At 37.1% G+C, this 23242-nt stretch overlaps 1 protein-coding gene across 1 annotated transcript in view; it reads left to right on the top strand.

Annotated features, from left to right (window-relative positions):
- The window catches only part of LOC150088349 (protein TSLIG3A-like), a 188739-nt gene that overhangs the window by 8838 nt on the left and 156659 nt on the right, over positions 1-23242 (top strand). The window lies entirely within an intron of this gene.

The following is a 23242-nucleotide window of genomic DNA, read 5'->3' as shown; positions in this document are numbered from 1 at the left end:
CTATCCACCCCAAGCACCTTTTTTATGTTAAGCTTTAACAATTTCTTTTCCATTTCCTCTTAGTTATCACAGAATCATTTAGTCCCTGTCAGATTTTGATAAACTTCTGGCATTCGTCTCCCTAAAGAATTCATTTGTGAATGTAGATTCACAATCCTATTCAGATTTTCAGAAGCCTGAGCAGAATCATCAACCGTTAAACCATCAACAGCAAGTGGCCAATGCGATTCAACTTCTACTATTAATACAAGTTAAAACGTCTTTGCAGTTTTTTTCTTAGCATTCTTTGTCAGAGACTTCTCATAATTTGCCTTAGGCAAGCTAAGGCAAATTATGAGACTTATAATTTATAATCGAGACTTACAAATTATAATTTGTAACTTGATTACAGACCAGTTATATCAACCATAGGCTTCTATATTACCTGATAATTTATATGCATCCCATTCATTTTTCTTCTCTGCCACTTGTGGCAGAGAAGGGAGGTGGCAAGTGAGTGCATTGAAACATTGAGGCTAGTTATGCGAGCATCAGTGGACTTGGGAGTGATTGGGAGGATACTCAGCATGGTTTTGTAAAGTGAAAATCATGTTTAACTAATCTGGTTAGCTATTTTGACCGGGTCACTCAAGAGCTGGACTTTGTGAATAATTTTGACATTTTTTATTATTATTATTAATAACCATATGGTGCAAGGAAGCGTGAGGCTTATGCTGCACTAGAAAAAAAAAGTTTCCAAGTTACCCTGAGAGAGAGAGAGAGAGAGAGAGAGAGAGAGAGAGAGAGAGAGAGAGAGAGAGAGAGAGAGAGAGAGAGAGAGAGAGAGAGAGAGAGAGAGAGAGAGAGAGAGAGAGAGAGAGAGAGAGAGTCAAAAGTAGACGGAATCACCAAGAAAGAGAAGAATGATGATACCCAGCTATATTTGGATTTCAGCAAAGCATTTGATTCAGTCCCACATGAGCGGTTACTTTATAAGCTGGGACAGGTTGGAATCAGGGAAAATCCTTAGATGGATAGCTGGATGGCTTCAGGGCAGAGGGTTGTGATAAATGGTTATTCCTCAGATTGGGTTGATGTAAGAAGTGAGGGTTCTCCAAGGATCAGTATTAGGACCATTTGTGAATATTTCGATATTCACAAATGACATTGATGAAGGGATAGAGGACATGATGTCTAAATTTGCAGATGATGTAAAGATTGGTAGTAGTTAATGATTGCCACCAAGCAGAGCTTCTTCAGAATGATCTAGATAGACTTCAGAAATGGTCAGAAAAGTGGCAGCTATGCTTTAATCCAACAAAGTGTAAGATATTACACCTGGGAAACAGTAATCCCAAAATAATTTATTCACTTAGTGGAGTTCAACTAAACCCAGTACTGGAGCAAAGGGACTTGGGTGTTATGATACGGTCAGACATGAAATTCTTTGAGCATTGTAGAGAGGTTGCAAGGAAGGCCCATGGTGTCCTGTTGATGATGTATCGAACAATTGCTAGTAGAGATAAGGATTGTAATCCCATTGTATAAGGCTATTGTTAGACTATACTTGGAATACTGTGATCAGGTATGGAGACTGCACCTAAAGAAAGACATTGTTCTTCTTGAAAGGATCCAGAGACAGGTAACTCGCCTGGTGAGATTGGCAAAGGGTGTCCATATAAGGAAAGACTTCAAATATGTGGGTTGCAGAGCTTGGAAACTGAGCACCTTAGAGAAGACTTGATTGAGGTGTTTAAGGCTCTGAGAGGCATAAACAAAATGAATGAGGGCAAAATTTTCACGGTTATAAACGATTCTAGAACTAGGGGCCATAATTTCAAGTTATGGGAGGGGGGAGATGTTTAGACTGGATTGCAGGAAGTTTTATTTTAGCCAGCGAGTTATAAATTACTGGTATAAGTTACCTAGCATGGGTGGTAAAGGCTGACAGTTTGGGGAAATTCAAAGCTTAGTTGGATAATTACCTACCGGAGGAGGGAAACGCTTAGGTTGTCCATTTCTTTTTCTATTATTTATTAATTATTATCATTATTATTTTTTATTTTTTTCTTCTTATTATTTTATTTTTTTATTATTATTGTTATTTAATTTTGTTATTTTATTATTATTGTTATTAATTCATTTTTTATTATTATTATTATTTATTTTTTTTGGCTGGTGCAGCATAAGCCATAGGCTTCCTTGCACCATGTGGCCATTAGTAATACTAAGTGTCTTCAGTTCATGTGACATACATTGAGGTCTAAGCATGGACTGGTATTTCTTAGTTTTTATGAAAGCCTAGTAGCTTCTATGGTTACTTTCCTGAATGCTTCCCATTTAGAATTTGATGTTAGTAACATCGGGTGGCCCAACAGTATAGAATTTAAAGAGACCATTGTTGTCACCTTTACGAAATAAAAAGCCTTGCTTTGCAGTTGACAGTAATTATTTAAGTAAATTTCACATCAGCACTGATCACTGCCATCCAGAGGGTCTTTGACCCTCAGATTCTTAATGCAAAAGCAGTCATCCATTAAATCCAGTCTTGCTAGTGTGTTGTGAGACCAACTTACAATTGTTTGTTACACTCATCATAGTTATTAGCCCTATAAAACACTCTCCTACTCTTACTTTTGTTTTCCCAGTGCTTAGTCACACCAGACTGATTGAATTATAAGTTATTCTGATTTACTGGCTTACTTTTTCTCTTTATAATTGTTTTTATACTCATCGCTCTCCTACTCTTATTTTTGTTTTCTCTGTGTTTTTTCACACCAAACTGAATGAACATTACATTAGCTCTCCCATGTTGACTGGCTACACTGCCTTAGATGTAGAATGCTTCTTAACTAAGAGCATAACCCCCCCTCTCATCCTGTCTGTCCTTTGTGTGAGTAACACTGTCTCCAATATCTCCAGTCTGCATTTGATCCCTTAATCAGTACTTCAAATTCACCATTTGATGTCCACACAATGTCTACATTTGATGACTATCAGTACTTCAATTCATGGCACCTCCTTAGCCAGGTGGGCAGGAGCAGCTGTGCATAGCACACGCTTCTTGATCAGACCGGGGTTTCGAGCCTGTGACCACCAAATACGGAGGATGCAGAAAGGTCAGGAAATGACCGCTGCATATCCCCGGAGCAATATGGCTTTAGTTGCTAATGCTCCTAAAAACCAAATAACAGCAACAACTTCAATTCGTCAGATTTGTTTATTATGCTTCTAGTACTAGTGTACATGCAAGTATACACTTTCAAGCCAACAACAAAGTAGAGGAACTGATGGAATCTATTTCCATTGTGCAAAAAAATTGTTTTTAGTTTAGCCATGTTATCAAATTTGTGGTGCAGATAATACAGCACATATTAAAGGAATTTTTTTTTATTTTTCTGTGATGAGAAAAATAAATATAGTTGTCTTCTTATCAGTTATTACTATGTTTATAACTTTATAGAACACTTAATAGATCTCTATAGTTTTATATTTCCTCAACTTAGCCATTCAGTATAATTACAAATGTATTAATATTTACTGCTTCTCCCATGTACACCCCACCTTTTTTTAAATTTAAATCTCCTTTCTCTCTATGTATCTGACATGATAGGAGGGAGCGTGTGTTAAGAGCCTTGTCAATAATTTTGGCCCTGGAGAGAATGTGCAAGGCTCGTGGGATAGAATTTTTCTCAGCATGGTCTGTGCTTGTTAACAGGAGAGACTGTTTTTGCTGGGATGGGATACACCTGTATGGAAGTGTATACACTTGTATGCAAGAATATTTTCTGATGCTGTTGAAGTAGTAGTAGGTGTGGTGGAAAACTGCTAGCTTGTGCAGGCACATATACTAATAGTTTAACTAGAGTCACAGGCAGAGGTGAAAGTGATTCTTGCATTGCTACTGTTGGTACAGGCAGCAGCCTGGAAAGCAAGGTGTCTGGCATTTCAGGCCTTGCTGTGGGTCATCGTGGAACAAGTGAATACATGGGCTGTGTTAGGGTAATTAAGAGTAAGAATGTGTGCATGGATACATGCATCTACACTAATGCTAGGACCATTTTAAATAAATTTGATGAATTTGAAGTACTGATTAAGTCATCGAATGCAGACATTGTAGGAATAGCGGAGACATGGTGCACTCAGACATAAGTTATGCTGAATTTGAATGTGGAGGATATAATGTATATAGGCCTAATGACTGTTATAAGTATAACATGCTGCTATACAGGGAAATAGTGGGCCAGCAAATCAGAATGTGTCATAAAGGGGGATTTTAAGTTTTCAGATGTTGACTACAATTTGTGGATTGGTTACTCACACACTAGCAACACTTTTGGATTTCTTTGATAATTGTTTTCTACAGCAGCATGTTAGAGAGGCAACAAGAAAAAGCAATACTCTTGATCTGTTATCAGCAGTGATTCTTCATGCATTAAGAATTTGCCGGTAAAAGACCCACTGGGTGGCAGCGATGACAATATACTATTGTGGAATTTCATTAAAGACAACTACTGTGAAGGATAAAGGGGAAGGCTTTTGCTTTCATAAGGGTGACTACAGAGGCCTGACAGTTTTTAAATTCAGCTTAATCAGCTTACTCAGTCCATTTAAGGCTTTAAACACCTCAATCAGATCTCCCTGCAGGTGCCTCGAGGTGTCATAGTCTCGAAATGCTGTAATTTGCAGAACTGAAGCCTTTCTAATTTTTTTACCAGTCTGGTTGCCCTTCTCTACACCCATTACAGCAGATTTACACCCTACCTAAAGTGAGATGCCTCCAGACCCGTATACAGTACTTAAGATGCGGCCTAACCATGGCCTTATACAAAGGGATAATGACCTCCTTATCTCTGCCAAGAAAGTTTCTGTATATCATTGACAAAATCCCCATGAGCTGCCCTGGCAGCATATTTGCACTGCTCAGAGAATTTCATGTCTGACTGCACAATTACACATAGATCTTTTTTCATACTCCACTACCCTACCCTGATTGTAGTGTAATACCACACACAGTTGATAAGTTACTGTGGGGTTACACAGGGGCAGGCTGTGCCAGGGGTACACTGCACCCAGGTACCAACATTCAAGGGGCACCTGAAAGTTACACATATGAAGAAAATTTTAAATATGTCATATTTTTCTGAATAGATGTAAGCCATGAAGAACAAATAGCTTTTGTTATGTGATTTGTCAGTTTAAATGATGAGATCAAAAAAAGTTGAAATTGGACATTTTTTTAGGTTTTTATGCTGCAAAAGACAAAACAGGTGCCAGTTTTGCAGAGTTTGTAATGGATTTTTTAAATGATGAAAATATCAACATTTATGACATTCATGTGAAGAATTATGATAATGCAGCCAACATGAAAGGTAAACATAATGGCCTTCAAAAAAATTTTGGACATAAATCCTAGGACTTTTTTTTTTTGTACTATGCTGTGCACAGTTTAAATTTAATGATTAATGATGGCACGAAAGGCTCATTAGAAATTGCCAGTTTTTTTTAGCATTGTCCATGAAATTTGTTTTCTTTCCAGCATCAACATATTGTTGGAGTATCTTAAAATCAGAACTTCCAACAATGACACCTAAACCTATTTGTGAAACATGATGGGAATGTAGAATTGATGCCGTAAAAGTCCAAAAATTCAATCTTGATAAAATATAATAAAACACATCAGTACCAACAATCATAAAAATGCTACCATCTAGAACAGATGCTGGTGTTCAAAATACGTTAAATGAAGCAGCAGCAGCTATTGCTAATGAAATAGACTGCGAAACTAGATTTACAGAAGTCTCAATTATAGAACCACGAAAAAAGACAATGTTTCTTTATGAAAGTAATTATGAAACTATAAATTTGCCTCAAGCTTAATGCAAAATAGATTTTTATTATATCATGCTAGATATAACAATATTACAAATAGAAGAGAGATTCGAACAACTGAAAGTTCATAATAATAAGTTTTTTTAATTTTTTATCGGACATTTATTCGTTTCTACCTCTAAATAAAGAAACGAAAATTAAACATTGTATGGACTTATAAAATAATTTGTCGGATCCTTTAAAAGAAATTGACACTATTGACCTGTGTGAAGAAATAGAAAATTTATCAATTTTTATACAGCCAAACATGGAAGAATATATGTTACAGTATATTTTTCAAATGATCTTGCCATGTGTCCCAACATTTCTATTGCAATATGGAGCATGTGGCATTTTTCCAAATTAAAAATGATAAAGAACTATTTAAGATCAATAATGACACAAGAAAGGTTAACAAATTTGAGTCTTAGTATTGAAAAAAAGATAGTTTCCAATTTCATTATTCTGAAATTGTCAATGATTTTTCAATAAAATAAAGAAGAATAAACATTACAGTATTTAGTTTTTTCCTATGATATTATTGTATCCTTCTTTGTTATATAATTTATATGTATAAGCATAATACTTTTGTATGTAGAACCTTTATTTTTTTTCTAATTAATTTTTTATTTATACTTTTTATTAGTTTTGATTATGTAAATTTTGTTTTCAATAATTATAATTATATTACTTTGTTATTAATTATCATTATATGAATAAAAGTACAACAAAATATATAAATATTTTTGAGAAGGGTGCCAAATTGCGATCGGCACCAGGTGCCAATCGCAATTTGTGCCACACATATTGTGCCTCAGTGCCACATTTCTTTGGAATGGCACTGAGGATACTGCTACTCATGTGCAGTACCTTACATTTGTCAATGTTAAATTTCAATTGCCATTTCACAGCCCATCAACCCAATTTTTCCAGACCTTGTTGCAGTAGCTAATCCTGGTGACAGGCATTAACCACACTGCCAACTTTTGTATCATCTGCAAACTTTGACATTAAACCTGATATACCTTCACCAGTATCATTGATAAATATTGAAAACAACAGTGGACTGAACACTAAACTGTGGGGAACTCCACTAATTACATTATTCCACAAAGAGCAGTGCCCATTGATAACCACTGTCTTCTTCCACTTAACCATCCTTTTATCTACAGCAGTAACTTGCCCTTAATACCACGTTGCTCCAGTTTGTACAGCAGTCTTTTATGTGCAACAGTATCAAAAACCTTCCCGAAATCTTAGTATATGATGTCAAAATTATTTTTTTCATTCGGTTCCTTCGTGATCACATTGTAGTATCCAATCAAATTGGACAGACAGGATTTCCCCTTGGCAAATCCATGCTGTGATTGCAATATAATTGCATGCCTGTCCAAATGGTCCTGCATTACTTCTTTAACCAGTGATTCCATTATTGTCTCTGAAACAGATGTTAAACTAACAGGTCTGTAATTACAGGCATACCTCGGTTAACGTTACCTCTGATAACGAAGCTTCGATATAACGAAATCCGCAATTTCAAGCCCCATTTAACATGAAAAAAAATATATTCCAGTTTAATCACCTGAAATCTAAACAAACTAACGAAATTACGGAAACCTTTTGGGCTTCTCGTGGTTGGTTCAAGAAATTTAAAAAACGGGCCAGGGTTCATAGTGTAAAATTAACAGGAGAAGCCGCAAATAAGTTTTCAGAAAAACTAAAGGAAATAATTGAACGTGAAAATTTTCCACCAAATTTGGTGTTCAGTGTTGACGAAAGCGGTATGTTCTGGAAACGGCTACCAACAAAAAGTTTCATTTCTATTGAAGAAAAACCAGCTGCTGGGTTCAAAGCAGCCAAAGACCGTTTAATGTTGCTCTTTCGATTGAATGCCTCTGGCGATTATAAATTAAAATTGTTATTAGTTTACCATTCAGAAAATCCGAGGGCGTTAAAAGGTAACATAAAAATGAATTTACCTGTAATATGGAAAGCAAATAGAAAAGCGTGGGTTACCAAGGAGTTATTTACTGATTGGTTTGTTAACCACTTTTGTCCTGAAGTAAAACGGTATTGTCAAAAAAACAGCTTTGAAGAAAAAGCTCTTTTGTTGTTAGACAATGCTCCGAGACATCCTACTGATCTTAACACGTTGGACACACGCATTCCTGTCAAAGTTGTGTTTCTTCCAGCAAACACAACTTCTTTGATTCAACCATTGGATCAGGGAGTGATAGCATCATTTAAAGCTTATTATCTGCATCGAACATTAAGCAATTTAACTGAACTAGAGGATAAAGAGGAAATGACAGTTAAAACTTTTTGGAAAAACTACACCATTAAAAAGGCAATTGAAAACATTGATAGTTCTTGGAAAGAAGTCACTAAGAAATGCTTAAATGGAGTTTGGCGCAAAATATGGCCAGAAGTTGTACTAGAAGAAGAAAATAGCATCCAAGAAATTAGAAATGAAGTTATCCAGATGGCTCAATCAATAGGTTTCGAAAATGTCGATGAAGAGGATGTTAGAAATTTATTGAATGCAGAAGATGATGGTTTTTCAGTGGAAGATTTAGAAAACCTTGTTAGCAACGAAGACAAAGATAATGAAGACGAAGTTAAAGAAGTTCCTGCCGAAAAAGTGTTAACAAACAAAGATTTAAAAAGCTGCTTAAATGACATTGAAAACGTTTACATTTTTTTAGTGAAAATGATCCTGATTTAGGAATAAGTTTTATTGTTAAGCGATCAGTGTTAAATGCAATAACTCCGTATAGACAATTGTTAAATGAAAGAGAAAAAAAGCATAAGCACTTGAGACTCATATTTTAAAATGTGATTTCACTTTGTATGTAAGTTGAATGTTTATTTAATAACACTTTTCTTTGTTCGAAAAAAAAGCTTTTCATTTTCTTTACGTAGGAACATATCCCTATTCTGGCAATAGTATTTTTACCTCTGAAAACGAAGTTTCGCTTAACGAAGTAATTTCGTGGAACGCATCCTATTCGTTATTCGAGGTATGCCTGTACTCATGTCCCCTTTTGATCACCTTTTATGAATTGGGGATATATTTGTAAATTTCCAGTCCACAGGGACCTCCACTGAATCCAAGGTTGCTCTCATAATTATAGCTAAGAGTTTGCTTGCCTTCTTTGCTACCTCCCTTAATATAATTGGATAGATTCCATCCATCCCAGGTGCCTTTATGTCCATCCTCAACAATTTCTCCTTCACCTTCCTTTCAGTTATTGCATGGTCATTTAGCTACTTGTTAGAGTTTGATAAACTTCTGGCATCCCCTTCCCTAAAGAATTCTTCATGAGTGAATGTAGATGTAATGTAGTCACCCTTATGAAAGCAAAAGCCTTTCCCTTACCCTCGACAGTAGTTATGTCTTTAATTAAATTCCACATTAGTACACTGTGATCACTGCCACCTGGTGGATCTTTTACCTGCAGATTATTAATGCATGAAGTATCACTGCTAATAACATGACCAAGTGTATTCTTCCTATTGTTGCCTCTCTAACATGCTGCTGTAGAAAACAGTCATCCAAGAAATCCACAAAAGTCTTGCTAGTGGGTGAGTGACAAATCCACAAATTTCAGTCAACATCTGGAAAGTTAAAATCCCCCATTATATGAGCCATTCTGATTTTCTGGCCTATTCTATTTCATTATGCCTATTTCATTTGCATTTGTTTGGCCTATAACCAGTGGTGGGCTCGCAGTTTTGCTGACTTTCTACCGAGTAAATTTGATTGGTCACGGAAATGTCATCTGCGGCTTCCACTAGAGATGCTTCCCACTCTTGCACTACTAGTAGTGTGATTAGAGCGTGTGATGCATTTTTCGTGACCGGTATGATATCTCAAATCAGGGGCGGATTTAGGGGGCGGGTGGACAGATGCGGCTTATAATACCCTTAACCATGCATATAAGCGAATGTGTAAAACATTCCTAGGTCTATCTAAAAAAAAAAAACCTGGTTGTCATGCCTCACCTTACAATGATAACTGGATACGACAGTGTCTGGAGTTCTAACTTTTTAGAATTTTTGAATAGTATGACATCGCAGTCATGCTTCCTGAAGTTACTACTGCAGTAAGTATGATTGCAACAATACATTTGATACATTTGATGAAAAAATAAATTGTAAACAATTTATTTTTTCGTCTCGCATTTTAGTTACATTCCATTGTTAGGTTCCCGTAACAGCTGCGTATGTCGCTTCAACTACAAGATCAGTACATCAGTCTGTGCTATTTTACAGAGATATTTAGATATGTTGCACTTGCAAGTATACATCACTTACTTTAGTTATCATAAATCCATTGTACCTTGTCTTCCAGAAATTATGAACACCTGTGAATGATCAATAAAATATTTACAATAAAAAAGCTCTTTTATTTCATAATAGATATATACAAATCAAAGTACCTAAAAGAAATGCAAAGGATGTTTCGCATAAACCATCTACTGCACGTGCTCGGAACATGTGCAACTTTTTTTTCCTTCTGTTTTTTTTAACAACTAGGGAAATATAATGGATATGTTTTTTTCATGATAAAATTTTAATATTGCGAATAAAAAATAACATGACATATTTCCCATATCACAAATAACATAAAACCTATCACAAAACATTCCACAATATAAAAACAAATATTACTTAAAAAACAAACTTTCTAGAAAAAGTACACAAAAAATCACAGATTACATGAAAAAAAATTATTTCACAAATATTAAAGAAAAATTTATTCTAAAAATTGCCATATAGAATTTACTTCTTTATTAATATTTGTTGTTCATCTTCTGCTTTGCTCAATAGCTGAGCAATGATTACAGAGGAATGATTTGACGTAATGATCCTGATCAAATTGAAGCAATGGTTTTCCATTTATATGTATGGTCATCATAAATCTGCAACCTGTTTAATTGTCACAATACAGGAACTCCCTAACTTACGTAAGGGTTGCATTCTGCAGAACGCTACGTAAGTCAGGGAATTTCCCCCATGCTTGTACAGCACTCGCAACTGTGCTCGCTGAATTGATTGAATCTAAAACGAAATGTTCGACAAACATGTAAATAGAATTATTTTTTTGTATTTATTCAATTTTTTATCTCATGCGCAGGAAAAATTATAAAAGCATGCAATTTAAAAATTTTAAAAATTATAAAATTACAAAAAAGGAGGAGACGCACAATGTCAGTACGTTTTACCTCTCGAGCATCGTTGCCAGAATCGACATCTTCAGCTGATAATTACGCCGTGCGGAGATTGAGGGCTGTGGAGATTAGAAGGCGTCGGCCGCTCAACCTTACGAAAGAACATATTAATGGATGACCGGATGGTGGCTTTTTTTTTTTTTTTTTTCTTTTCATCGTAGATTTCTTTGTAGCAAGCAAGCATATCATTCACCCTTCTGTTAACTTTTAAGAATTGTTTGCTGTCAGGATCCATCTTCTCAAACCTCGCCATTCCTGATGCAATTTCATGAAATGCCATTGCCATCTCTCTTGTGATGAAGCTTCTGGGCTCCTCATTTGGTTCATCTTGAGCTTCATCAGCATTTTCTTCTTTCTAATATTATTACTGCCTGTAGTCAATATGTTATTCGTTAGATAATTCATTCTCTTCTTCCTCTATTAACTCCTCCCTGTCTTTGGCATCAGCCTCTAGCTGAAGTAGCTCTGCAACCTTTACAATCTTATCTGTAACCTCTTCATATATTTTGTATTTTTCAAACTCTTTGAAGACTTTTACATACCGGGCATATATTTTCTTCCATGTGCCATTTACACTTTTATTAATTTCCGCCCAGGCCTTATTAATGTTTAAGATGCGTGGTAAATATTGTAAGATTTCCAAAAGTCTCTTAACGTAAAATTTTTCTCATCGTCTACTGCAGATTTTGTGCGTGAATAGTATGCTTTTAAATTCAAAATAACACCCTGATCCATACATTCAATGAGTGAAGTCGTGTTTGGCGGCAGAAATATGACTCTTACGTTCAAATTTAAATCATCTAGATGCGTATGGTGTCCAGGAACATTATCTAATAGAAGCAAAATTGTGAAAGGAATGTAGTTGTCTCTACAATATTTTTCAAACTCGGAAATAAAGCAGCATTTAAACCAGTCCTCAAAGAAATATTGTAATCCATGCTCCCTGGTTCGATTGGAAATGCACAGGTAGGGTGGCTTTATTGATGCCCTTAAATGTACGAGGATTTCCAGAATGGTATTCAAGCAGTGGTTTTAATCTGTAATCTTCTGCCGCATTAGCCCCAAGCAAGAGTGTGGCCCTATCTTTTGATACCCTGAAACCTGGCATTGTATTTTCCTCTTTGGCAATGTATGTTCGATCCGGCATTTTTTCCAATACAGAGCAGTCTCGTCAACTTTAAAAATTTGCTGCGTTGAATAGCTGCCTTCATCAATAATGTTTTCCAACACATCACAAAATTTCTCTGCAGCTGCAGAATCGGCACTGGCGACTTCACCGCATACTTTAACATTGTGGAAACCAGCGTGATGCTTGAACCTATTAAACCACCCTTTGCTTGCCACGAACTTGGGTTGGGGTTCGCCATGCTTATCTTGTCTTTATAAATACTTGTTACTTTTGCTTGAATGGTCATTCGACTCAGGGCCACTAGCTTCTGAATCTGATAGCCGACCGGGCTAGCCGAGTGGGTAAAGTACCTACCCGCCAACCCAAAGGTCGCGGGTTCGATTCCCGCCTCGGGCATGGATCAAAGTACTGCAAAAACTTGGGAGGTGCAATATGGCCACAGACGCCGATGCGCCAACAACTACCAAATCAAAAAAAAAAAAAAAAAAAATCTGAATCTGATTTTCCATTCATATTATTAACAGCTGTTCCATCTTCGATATAACACCTGAACACTGTTGTTCTTAAGTGCGTTAATCCTTTGACATGTTCTTTTTATATGTGCACTGTCCTTTAAAATAGTATTCACTATTGAAGCAGCGAGACCCTTGCAATAGATGACAAACTTTGTCTTGCTTCGTAATTTGTAATTAATGATCATTTCTAAATGAATCTTGTTTCTTTTCTAAACACTGCCAGCACTTGCACTTTCCATTGGTCCCTTTCCCTTCACCATTGTAATAAGTAAATAGGAATGTTTCTGAAAATTTGTTTTTCTTATGATTTCAATGAAGGGGAACTTATTTCACCATAATATCATAACGTAAAAACCCACAGAATTCCAGTTATCAGTAATATTGCAAATGCAATAAGATCGGGTTTACTACCTGTTTATAATTAGATGCACTAACTGAAAAGCCCAATAAACCGGAAAGTGCAAACTGTTTTTATTGTTTTTTGATCGTGACCTCGAGAAACGTGCTTTAGAAAAATATCACAAAGATGTTCAAAACTGATTCTTAAAACAGGAACATATGATAATGATGAAAGGGTAGTGCAATTTCCATTATAAAAATTATCTTTTAGAGAGATAGATAGCTTAGTATTGGAACGAATTACAAAAAAAAAAAAAAAAAAACAGTGTTATTGGGTTCACATTACGATATTTTCACGATACCTCTATTTATTCCTACAGAATGCAGAATACGTTTCCATGGATTTTGTAGGTTTGCACCGGCCGGCAAAAACTTATGTAAAGTCGAATTCCGTAAGTCGGGGAGTTCCTGTATTATTCATTAAGCTGAAAGCTCACTCGGCTTCAGCACTGCTAATCGCAATGGTTTCAAAGATATTTTCTGGTTTTCTTAACTGAAAAGGTAATTTCACTCGATTTTAAAGATAAACTGTCTTCAACAAAATCATTAACTTTTATTTCATATTTTATCAGAAAACTTAAATTTCTTATTCGGTTTTCACCATCTTGCCACCGAGACGAAAGCTCTTTCACATTCCACGATTTCGGGTAGTATATGTTTAAAAAATTTTTTCAAGTATCGTCATTTTCTTTATTTAATTTAAAATCACCCTGTTGCATTAATAACTTATCCTTTAAGGATTAAACAATGTATTTAATAACTTGTCACGAGGTAATTTTTTTTCTTTCGAATTTGATTCCTTCTAATTCTTTCCACTTCAACATGCTCTCAATTTTAGCTTCATAATTTCCATCAGGATTTTTCAAATTATCAATAGCATTGATAGTTCGAATTATTAATTTATATGCTTTTACTATTGTGATTCTGTAAAGCTTCTGAAAGGTAAGAGAGCTCCTCCAGGATGTCAATCATTAGTGTTAATGGTTAAGAAATTCCAAATTTAAAAGTCAATTTAATAATCTGGAATATTTAACTTCTCATTCAAAATGTTTGCACAAAGCAGGATAATTCCTCCAACCCCACAATTGCCATCCGCGAGCTAAAATCTGCTCATCGTGCGAACACACGACTGATCTTTATAGTTTCCACATCAAGTTCTTTACCAATCATCCTTAATTCGCGCTTGTTTTTTGGAAATTGGTGATAGTTTTTTTTAAAATTATTATTGCCTATATGTCATTATATTGAATTGTCAAACTAATAGCTTATCTGCAAAAAGATCTAAACCTCCCAAGCACTTCCTAATTCATTTCACAAATACACGTGGTCCCAATTCTAATCTCAAAGATGTCCATTTCCACTTACAGTCTGCCAAACCCCATGTACTTTTTCTGACAGAATCTCAGTTATCGGTTGATCCAACTACTTCTCATCTGAGATGCCCAAATTATTCGCTGTATGATTCCTTTCGCCTCAAAGGTGGTACTTGTGCATATGTCCGTTCTGATATTCCCTGTCAGAGACTTGGCAATTCGGAATCTCCTCTCTTTGATCTTCTCTGGCTCAAAATCTCTACCTCATTGTGTCAAATTCATCTGTTGTCTCTACCGTTCTCCCAATTCCACTAATCACTTGGAGCTATTTGACTTCCTCTCTTTGCAACTTGACTTTCTCCAGTCCAACTTTCCTAACAGTGAGGTAATTTTCCTTGGTGATTTTAATGTTCACAACTCCAGCTGGCTTCCGTTTTCTAGTCACACCGACCCAGCTGGTCGAGATGCTGAGGCTTTTGCAATTACTAATGACCTTGCACAGATTGTTCATTTACCTACAAGGATACTGGACAATCCTAATCATACAGCCAATACACTTGATCTTTTTCTCACAAACAACCCTTCTAAGTACACGGTCGAAGTGAGAGATCCTTTAGGCACTTCAGATCATAACTTGGTGATTGTCTCTTCTCTAATGGAATCTTCATCTCATGGCTATTCCCAACCTTGTGTTGTTTGGCATTACAAGAATGCAAAATGGGATGACCTGCAAGACTTCTTTTCTTCTTTTCCTTGTTCGGTTTACTGTTTCAAAACTTCTGATGTCAATGTTTGCTCAGATCGTGTCAGTGAAATTATTCTTGCAGGAATGGAATCCTTTATCCCACACTCCACTTTAAAATCTCGTCCTTTATCTAAACCTTGGTTTTCAAATAAATGTGCTAAGGCTGTTCAAGGGAAGAATGTTGCATATCGTAATTGGCTTGTTTCTAATTCTCCAGTTTCATTTTCTACCTACACCAATTGTAAAGCAGTTACTAATCAGTCCCAACTACAGTTTGAACAGGCTAAGAGTAGAAAACTTGCTTCTTGCCCTAATGGTAGCCGAGCATTCTAGTCTCTTACCAAAGCTATTGGCCGCAACTTTTGCCCATCTCTGCTCCCACCTCTGTCCAAACCAGATGGTTCTGTTGTCACTTCAGCCAAGGATAAAGCTGACCTGCTAGCATCCCATTTTTCTTCCACTTCATGTATTAATGATCTTGGTAAAACACCTCGAACCATTTCCAACACGCTCCATTCAATGCTTCCTGTGATCTTCCATCAAAAGGATGTCAGAAGGATTTTGAGGAATCTTGATGCCAAGAAAGCTCCAGGTCCCGTTGCTATTTCTCCACTTGGTCTCAAAACCTGTGCTCCTGAACTTACTCCTATTCTTTGACGCCTTTTTTCACTTTCTTATTCCAAAGGTATTTTTCCTTCTGCTTGGAAATTTGCTCATATCCAGCCAGTTCCTAAAAAGGGTGACAAATCCCTCCCATCCAATTATCATCCCATTGCAATTACTTCTACTCTTTCTAAAATAATGGAGAAATCAATTAACTGCCAATTCTTAAACTACCTAGAAACCTTGCGTCTGATCAATGATCGCCAGTATGGATTCCGTCAGTGTCGATCCACTGGTGATATTCTGGCTTATGTTACCCATTTATGGACTAATTCAATGGAAAGGTTCGGGGAAACACAAGTAGTTGCTCTTGACATCTCAAAAGCTTTCGATCGTGTTTGGCATAAAGGTCTTCTAAACAGGCTTCCATCTTATGGTTTGCCAACTGTTTTTAGTAATTGGTTATCCAGCTTTTTCTCTGATCGCTCACTGAGGGTGATGGTATATGGCTCTCTGTCTTCTAACTTCTCCACTAATGCTGGCATTCCCCACGGTTCAGTTCTTTCCCCCACTCTTTTCCTCTTGTATATTAATGACCTTCCATTGATTGGAAATCCTATCCATAGTTTTGCCGATGATAGCATATTGCATTCCACTTTCCATTTTGAGAAAGCTTGTCCTGCTCAATCAGCTTCAATTTCTCAAAAATCTACTATCAATTCCTTAAATGCCAATCTTCAGGTAATCTCCAGTGGGGCAAAGACAACTTAGTTGATTTCAACCCTTTTAAAACTCAGTCTTGTCTTATATCTCGCAAAAAGGATTCTTCTGCTCCTATGCTTATCTTTAGTGACACTCCGATTTCTAGGCAAAATGATATATCTCTTTTGGGGATTACCCTGACTTCTAATCTCTCTTGGCACAAGCACATTACAAATATTGGTTCCTCTGCATCTGAAAAACTCTGTTTTCTCTTTCGCTCTTGGCGTTACTTTTCTTCCAAACAGCTGCTCACTCTGTATAAATCGCAAATCCGCCCTGCCATGTAATATTGTTCCCACATCTGGGGTGGCGCCCCCAAAACCTCTCCCAGTCTTCTTGATTCCATTCAGAAAAGGGCAGTTAGGTTAATTAATGATTCATCTCTAACAGTCTCTCCACTCACTCTCTCATAGACATACTGTTTCTGCTGCATGCCTCTTCTACAGATACTTCCATGGGCACTGTTCTTCTGAATTGGCTTCTATAATTCCCGCTCTCTCTCTTTCAAAATAGTCCGAACACATGCTGCCACCAGCCAACATCCATTTACTGTCCAACTTCAAACTCACAGAACCAACTTTTCATCTTCCTCGTTTATTCATTCAACTGCGGTTTTCTGGAATAACCTTCATTCATAAGTATTTCCTGAAAATTACAGTCTACAGAAGTTCAAGTCCAATGTCTACCAATATCTTCTTTCATCTTCTAAATACTATAGGTTCTAATACCTCTCGTGTTTGAGGTTTACATAAAAAAAAAAATATTTTCTACACAGTGAAAGGCTCGACCAAGTTTCAAAATCTGCCAACATTTCACCTTCATAAAGTTTATATAATATCTTAGTTGCCTCAATCCCCATACTCACCTCTACGTTGCTACTGTCACTAGTTCTTTGAATACAGTGCAAAATGTCGGAATCACACGGATATTCTGCAACTGTGACCATGTAAACACAGACAGGAGAAATTTACGGGAAGGCATGGATCACTCACTTCTTCGAAAAACATACACCCGTTTGTCAGAGTAAACGGGAACCACAGCACAGCTTGACCAGATGCTATTATCCATGTCGGGAATCTTCTTTATCCTCTGACTTGCTATGGAAAGCATATTGACTAGTGCGACTTCTTGGTATGTGATTGCATACGTTTTATGGACACCACTAACATTGTGAAACAGTAATACCTTTCACCCTTAATTTGCACTTTCTAATTTCATAAATTGCCTAAAGGCCAGAGGTTAGAACAATGCATACAGAGTTGTCTCTCCTAATCCGCTTGTTACATGGAAATTTTCTTCAACGGCATTTTTAAATGTAATTACCATTTAAACTCTGTTTAACGAACCTCTTTTATATATAAAATATAATAATATATAAATAATATGAAAATTATATATTATAAATATAATATATAAAAGAAGTTCGTTAAACAGAGGTCCGACTATAATTAAATAAAAAATGAAGCAATTTTAAAATACATAACCGATCGATTGCGCCATGAAAATGCTGGGAATGGGGCCTCTGCTCGCCCCACCATAGTTTCGGCTCCGGATACTCAATAATTGCATTCAGGATTTCATTAGTAAAATAAATGATCGTCTCAACAATGGGCTTGCAAATTTTCAAAAAAAAATAACAATGGGCTCTTGCGAGCCCACTATAGCTCACCACTGCCTATAACACACCCCTAGTCTCAATTTTGTTTATCTAGTGCTTATATCACACCAAACTAACTCAACATTGCACTCGAGTCATCTTACAATTAATATTCTTCTTAACTAAGAGCATAATCCCTCCATCTCTCCTGTCCTGTCTGTTGTTGTTGTTGTTATTTGGTTTTTAGGAGCATTAGCAACTAAGGCCATATTGCGCCGGGGATATGTGGTGGTCATTCCCTGACCTTTCCGCATCCTCCGTATTTGGTGGCTCATGGGCTCGAACCCCAGTCTAATCAGGAAGCATGCTGCTTCTTCCCACCTGGCTATGGAGGCATCTGTCCTTCTTGACCTCCTGTCTGTCCTTCTTGTGTAAATTGTACTCCCCATATTCAAATTCAGCATCAATTATGTCTGAGTGACACCATGTCTGCATTTGATAACTTAATCAGTACTTATTAGGCAGATGTGGTGAGAAATGGCATTTGATGTTTAACTTTGAATAATGCAAGGTACTGCATACAGGTAGCTATAATGCCAGATTAATGTAACACATGGCAGTACTCCACTCAGGTTAATGGAACATGAAAAAGACCTGAGGGTATGAAGTTCTGAGCAATGATGACAGGCTGCCGGGTTAGCTCATGAGGTTTTTTACTGATATACTGGAACTTTACTTTCAAAATAAGGAGGTGATTATCCCATTGTATGAGGTAATGGTTAGGCTCAATCATGAGTACTTCATTCAGGTCTTTTTTTTAATGAAAACCCCAAACACGAGAGGTATTAGAACCTGTAGTACTTAGTACTGTGCTTGGGTTGGAGGTTGAGAAGACGAAAGAAGATATTGGTAGACATTGGACTTGAACTTCTGTAGACTGTAATTTTCAGGAAATACACATGAAGGAAGGTTGTTCCAGAAAATGGCAGTTGAATGAATAAACGAGGAAGGTGAAAAGTTGGTTCTGTGAGTTTGAAGTTGGACAGTAAATGGATGTTGGCTGGTGGCAGCACGTGTTCTGACTGTTTTGAAAGAGAGATCGGGAATTATAGAAGCCAATTCAGAAGAACAATGCCCATGGAAGTATCTGTAGAAGAGGCATGCAGCAGAAACAGTATGTCTATGAGAGAGCGAGTGGAGAGACTCTGTTAGAGATGAATCATTAATTAACTTAAGTGCCCTTTTCTGAATGGAATCAAGAAGCCTGAGAGAGGTTTTGGGGGCACCACCCCAGATGTGGGAACAATATTCCATGGTAGGACAGATTTGCAATTTGTACAGAGTGAACAGCCGTTTGGAAGAAAAGTAATGCTGAGAGCGAAAGAGAAAACCAAGTTTTTTAGATGCAGAGGAAGCAATATTTGTAATGTGCTTGTGCTGAGAGAGATTAGAAGTCAGGGTAATCCTCAAAAGAGATATATCAGCTTGGCTAGAAATCGGAGTGTCCCCAAAGATAAGCATAGAAACAGAAGAATCCTTTTTGGGAGATATAAGACAATACTGAGTTTTAGAAGGATTGAAATCAACTAAGGTGTCTTTGCCCCACTGGATATTCGAGAAGTGAATATTCGAGAAGTTGAAGCTGATTGAGCAGGGCAAGGTTTCTCAAAATGGAAAGTGGAATGCAATGTGCTATCATCAGCAAAACCATGGCCAGGATTGCCATGCCAGTCAATGGAAGAAGGTCATTAATATACAAGAGGAAAAGAGTGGGGGAAAGAACTGATTCTTGGAGGACACCAGCATTAGTTAGAAGACAGAGAGCCCTCACCCTCATTGAGTGATCAGAGAGAAAACTGGATAACCAATTACAAAAAACTTTATGCCAAACACGATCAAAAGCCTTTGAGATGTCTAGAGGAACTGCTTGTGTTTCACTGAACTTTTCCATTGAATTTGTCTATGAATGGGTAACATAAGCCAGAAACCAGTGAATCGACACTGATGGAATCCATACTGACAATCATTAATCAGATGGAAGGTTTCTAGGTAGTTTGAGTTATTATTATTATTATTATTAGCAGCTTTATGGTGCAGGGAAGCCTGAGGCTTATGCTGCACCAGACAAAAAAAAAAAAAAAAAAATTGAGTTACCATGAGAGAGAGAGAGAGAGAGAGAGAGAGAGAAAGAGAAGAATGATGATTGGTGGTTAATTGAATTCTCCAATACTTTAGAAAGTGTAAAAGTAATTGCAATGGGACAATAATTGGATGGGAGGGATTTATCACCCTTTTTAGGAACTGGCTGGATATGATTTTAAATTGCAAATTGGATATGATTTCAAATTGCAAATTTCCAAGCAGAAGGAAAAACACTTTTGGAATGAGAAAGTGAAAAAAGGCGGCAAAGAACAGAGTAGGTTCAGGAGCACAGGTTTTGAAAACAAGTGGAGAAATATCATCAGGACTTGGAGCTTTCTTAGCATCAAGATTCGTCAAAATCCTTCTGACATCCTTTTGGCGGAAGTTCACAGGAGGCATTGAATGGAGTGTGTTGTGTTGGGAATGGGGGAGGTGTTTTACCAAGATAATTAATACATGAATTGGAAGAAAAATGGGATTCTATCAGGTCAGCTTTATCCTTTGCCAAAGTTACAACAGAACCATCTGGTTTTGACAGAGGTGAGAGCAGAGATGGGCAAAAGTTGCAGCCAATAGCTTTGGCAAGAGACCAGAATACTTGGCTGTCATTAGGGCAAGAAGCAGGTTTTCTACTCTTAGCCTGTTCAAAATCTAGTTTGTACTGATTAATAACTGCTTTTTTTTTACAATTGTTGTGAGCTTTGCTGTAGGCAGAAAATGAAACTGAAGAATTGGAAACAAGCCAATTACGATATGCAACAGTCTTCTCCTGAATTGTTTTAGCACATTTATTGGAAAACCAATAAATGTGAAAACCAAGGATTCCATTCCTACAAGAATAATTTCACTGACATGATCTGAGAAAATGTTGACATCAGAACTTTTGAAACAGTAGTCCAACCAAGGAAAAGAAGAGAAGAAATCTCGCAGGTCAATCCCATTTTGCATTCTTGTAATGCCAAACAACACGAGGTTGGGAATAGTCATGATATAAAGGCTCCATTGGAGAAGAGACAATCACCAAGTTGTGATCTGAAGTGCCTAAAGGACCTCTCACTTCAACCTTGTACTTAGAAGGGTTGTTTCTGAAAAAGAGATCAAGCATATTGGCTGTGTGATTAGGATTGTCCGGTATTCTGGTAGGTAAATGAACAATCTGTGCAAAGTCATTCGTAATTGTAAAAGCGTCAGCGTCTCAACCAGCTTGGTCAGTGTGACTAGAAAACGGAAGCCAGATGGAGTTGTGAACATTAAAATCACCAAGGAAAATTACCTCACTGTTAGGAAAGTTGGACTGGAGTAAGTCAAAGTGCTCCAAGTGATTAATGGAGTTGGGAGAACGGTAGAGACAACAGATGAATTTGATGAAATGAGGTAGAGAGATTTTAAGCCAGAGAAGATCGAAAAGAGGAGATTCCAAATTACCAAGTCTCTGACAGGGAATATCGGAATGGACATATGCACGAGTACCTTTGAGGCAAAAGAAATCATACAGCAAATAATTTGGGCAACTGAGATGAGAAGTAGTTGAATCAACCGATAACTGAGATTCTGTCAGAAAAAGTACAAGGGGTTTGGCAGACTGCAAGTGGAAATGGACATTGTTGAGATTAGAATTGAGACCACATATATTTGTCAAATGAACGAGGAAGTGCTTGGGAGGTTTATTTCTTCTTGCAGTTAAGCTAGCTCTGTTAGTTTGACAATTCATGGTGTTATCAATAGTAATAAAAAGTGTGGGGGGGGATGCTGTATGAAGCAATGAAATTTTTGAATATGGCATACACATGGTAAAAATATATCCCGATCCTTGACATAATGTGGCCTTGATAATGTGCCCCCACATACACATTACTCGGACTCCCTCCAGTCACTGACTGGCAGAGTAGAGGTAGCAAGATTATACACTAGCTGATCCGGAAGCCTCCTAAAGAGTTACCAATAGGTTTGGTCTGTGTACTAACTAGCGGCTGACCTGCGAACACACGGTGCCTCCGTAGCCAGGTGGGCAGGAGCAGCAGTGCGTATCACACGCTTTTTGATTAGACCGGGGTTCGAACCCGTGACCACCAAATACGGAGGATGCAGAAAGGTCAGGGAATGACCACCTGGAGCAATATGGCCTTAGTTGCTAATGCTCCTAAAAACCAAAAAACAAACAATCTGTGATCACCATTTAAGAGCTGTACTCTCACAATGTAAGGAAGATTGGATCTCGCCATGATGTCCATCATAACCTGGAGGCCTATTTTATTAGGATGTAGATCTGTTGGAATGGATGCAGAGAAGGCACTGTGATAGGTGAAGGGAACAAAGAGTGTTCTTATCAAGAAAGGCTTCAATTTTGCCAATGCAGCATCTGGAGACTCGGTATTATCTGCAAAGTGATCTGGTTGAGGTGTTTAATGCTTTGAATGTGTTGAGCAAGCTCTATGCTAATGGTATTCTTCCTCTTGCTTGGACAAAAACACAATGGGACATAATTGAGGAAAATGGTTACAGGATTAATGTGCGCCGACTTGCTTTCAGTGATGTAACAAATTTCCATATGTTGTTTTTGAAATTTGCAGTTTAAGTAAATTCAAGTTAGAACTAGAGAAATTTTTGGAGTGATCAACAGGTTATGTGGGAAGTTTTTTTTTTTTTAGCTAAGTTTTAAAATCTTGCTTTCTTATATCTTTTGCCACTACTAATACTAATATGTTGGAACTGGCACAGAGAAGAGCAACAGAATTAGTCAGGGGTCTCAGAAGGCGGCTCTTCCAAAGAAAAAGTTCAGTTCTGCAAATTGAACATGTGAAAATTAACTAGGAGATTTGATTGAGATGTTTAAGACCTAGAATGGATTGAGTTAAATGTGTTGTATGCCACCTTTACCTTATGCAGACAGTATACATGGGGATGCAAGTAATTTAAATTGAAGAAGCATGGTTGCAGGATAAATGTGCAAAAT

This window comes from Mastigoproctus giganteus, chromosome 3 (genome assembly GCF_048544385.1).
Source record: "Mastigoproctus giganteus isolate SK-2022 chromosome 3, ASM4854438v1, whole genome shotgun sequence".
NCBI lineage: Eukaryota > Metazoa > Arthropoda > Arachnida > Uropygi > Thelyphonidae > Mastigoproctus > Mastigoproctus giganteus.
Note: the sequence above shows the minus strand (reverse complement) of the source record. Positions and strands in the feature narration are given on the sequence as shown.